The 2,500-nt window shown below is 50.0% G+C and overlaps 1 protein-coding gene across 1 annotated transcript in view; it reads right to left on the bottom strand.

The window, feature by feature from the left end:
- kctd17 (potassium channel tetramerization domain containing 17) overlaps nt 1–2,500 on the bottom strand; it is a 16,546-nt gene that overhangs the window by 10,959 nt on the left and 3,087 nt on the right. The window lies entirely within an intron of this gene.

The following is a 2,500-nucleotide window of genomic DNA, read 5'->3' on the forward strand; positions in this document are numbered from 1 at the left end:
CGGAGAGCTGATGTAAATGGATAAGTACAGCAGCGCTGGAAGGGACGAGGGAGAGAGATCGAGGGAAGAAGGGAGGGAGTGAGAGAGAGAGGGAGAGAGAGAGAGAGAAGGATAAAGAGAGGAGAGATGGAGAGGGGAAAGCTGCCGGAGAAAGCCTTGCTGGTGTCGTCACAGCATGTCTCGTTGTGATCACTGACGTGTGTGTGTGTGTGTGTGTGTGTGTGTGTGTGTGTCTGTGTGTGTGTGTGTGTGTGTGTGTGTGTGTGTGTGTGTGTGTGTGTGTGTGTGTGTGTGTGTGTGTGTGTGTGTGTGTGTGTGGCTGAGTGACTTAGTGCCGTGAGGGCCAAGCTGGCTCTCTGAGCCACTCAGAGCCCAATGTAAGTACTTTGCAGCGCTTGGCCTTTTTTTCGAGGAAGATACTGTAAGAGCTCGACTTTCTCTCGTTTCGCCCTCTCTTTCTCTCTCCCTCCCTCTCTCTCTCTCTCCACATCTCCACATCTCACTCTTGCTCTCTCCATTACTGCACGGCGAGTGCCTTACACAACCCGGCCCTAGGCACCACTCTTTTCACACTCAGAGAAAAGCCGGAGAACGAGAGGAGGGCTAGGAGTGGGAGAGAGAGAGAGAGAGTAGGTGCTGCAGGGTGAAAGGTGGGCTGGATCCAATTTAGTATCATCTTGCTTTGGTGAGGGCTGTATTGTATCAGATTCCATGCATCAATCTTTCGTTTTTCAATATGATCTGTGCTTTGAGAGTGACATCAATGGACTTGAGGGTTTCTGGAGCAGTTGAATACTTTTATGTCCAGATCTTACTAAGAAGTATTTTTTTTTTTAAGTCACGTTAACAAATCAAAGACAAAATACACTCGGTGAAATGATGAGAACTGTTTTGAAGAATGTCTGTAATGTGATGTAAACATTTATTGAGGGAATACAGGAAAACAAGCAAGAAAGGGAGCAATGTTTTTGGAGGACGATGTCACTGGACACAGACAATGACGGATCTGGCCGTAGGAGGTGCGAAGTGGCCAAGAATGAAGGCTTGGGGGGGGGGGCAAATGGAGAGAGGAGGTGATAGAGAAAAAGAAAGAGAGAAAGATGGAGAGTGTCTGACAGAGACGGACTGAAACTTAATGGAGACGGAGCGAGGGGGTGGGGGTGGGGGTGGAGGTGAGGGTGGGGGTTGGAGAGAGCCAGGGGAGGTAAGTGATAATAGACGGCCTATTCCTGAAAGGAAGAGCACTGCAGTCAGTCACATGGGCAGCCACGCCGTGACGGGCTAAATTAGCGAGGAAAAGGAGAACGGTGGGGACAGAGAGGAGCGAGAGAGAGGGCAGAGATGAAAGGCCTCGGATGGAACAGAGCGAGAGGGACAAGGGACACTCAGGATGGGCGCGGGGAGGGGGTCGCTAAGAGACGGCAATGTGAGGACACACGCTGAGGCATAAGCCTCGCTTTTTTGAACATGTCTGAAAAGGTGCTCCGTGCTGCCGCACACGGCAGAGCATCTTTTTATGTAGACGTCCACAGACACACTCACACACACACACACACACACACACACACACACACACACACACACACACACACACACACACACACACACACACACACACACACACACACACACACACAAACACAGGGAAACAAAACGTCATATTCTTTCTAAATAGAGAATCTTGCAATGCTGTGCATGCAGTTACAACAACAACAACAACAACAAACAACTAGCCCTTGGGTGACCTCAAAATATTTGCTTCCTGATTTTCTCACCGACTCATACCCAACAACACAACGCAATAACACAGCCATCTTCATTTACACACGCCCTACACAGAGGTGTCTAATCTGGCTGACTTGGCTAAAACTGACAGCAGGTGAGGTCCGATGGCACCTGTGTGCTTGCTCACACTGCTGGCTCAGTTCTCGGGGACAGCGTGTCCTTGTTGGCTTTACACTCCAGCACGTCTTTTGAGCTGAGTAACCGAAAAATGTGGGGGCAGATTTGCCTAGCAAATCAGCGTCACCAAAAATCACCCCTCCCCCATCCCCCCGCCGTCCCCACCCCCTTCTGTGTGCTTTAAAAGGACCACTGTGGATGGCGAGGAGCACGTCGTTTAATGATGGAAAATGTCAAGCCCTCGTCTCAGGTTAATGCTCCACCAGGAAATGTGGCCAACGAGCCCCTGTGGGGGAACTCGTACTTCCCACAGGAAACAGCCGCTTGGCTAAACAAAACAATGGCCTTGTTTATGTCTTACACCAAACACTATACTCTCTCTCTCTCTCTTTCTCTCTCTCTGCCAGCAATTCCCTCTCTTTTTATAATTGTTCCTTGCGCTTACTTCACTACATATGCTCCTCAATTATCGCCCCTAAGCTGGATGGCGAGCAAGCCAGCAAACGGCAACACGACTTGTCTGCTGGAGGGTGGGACGAGTCTTCACACAGCATCTGAGTCCCACCTCTCTCTCTCTCATCTCTCTCTCTCTCTCTCT

The sequence above is a fragment of the Sardina pilchardus genome, chromosome 22, assembly GCF_963854185.1.
Source record: "Sardina pilchardus chromosome 22, fSarPil1.1, whole genome shotgun sequence".
Taxonomy (NCBI): Eukaryota; Metazoa; Chordata; class Actinopteri; order Clupeiformes; family Clupeidae; genus Sardina; species Sardina pilchardus.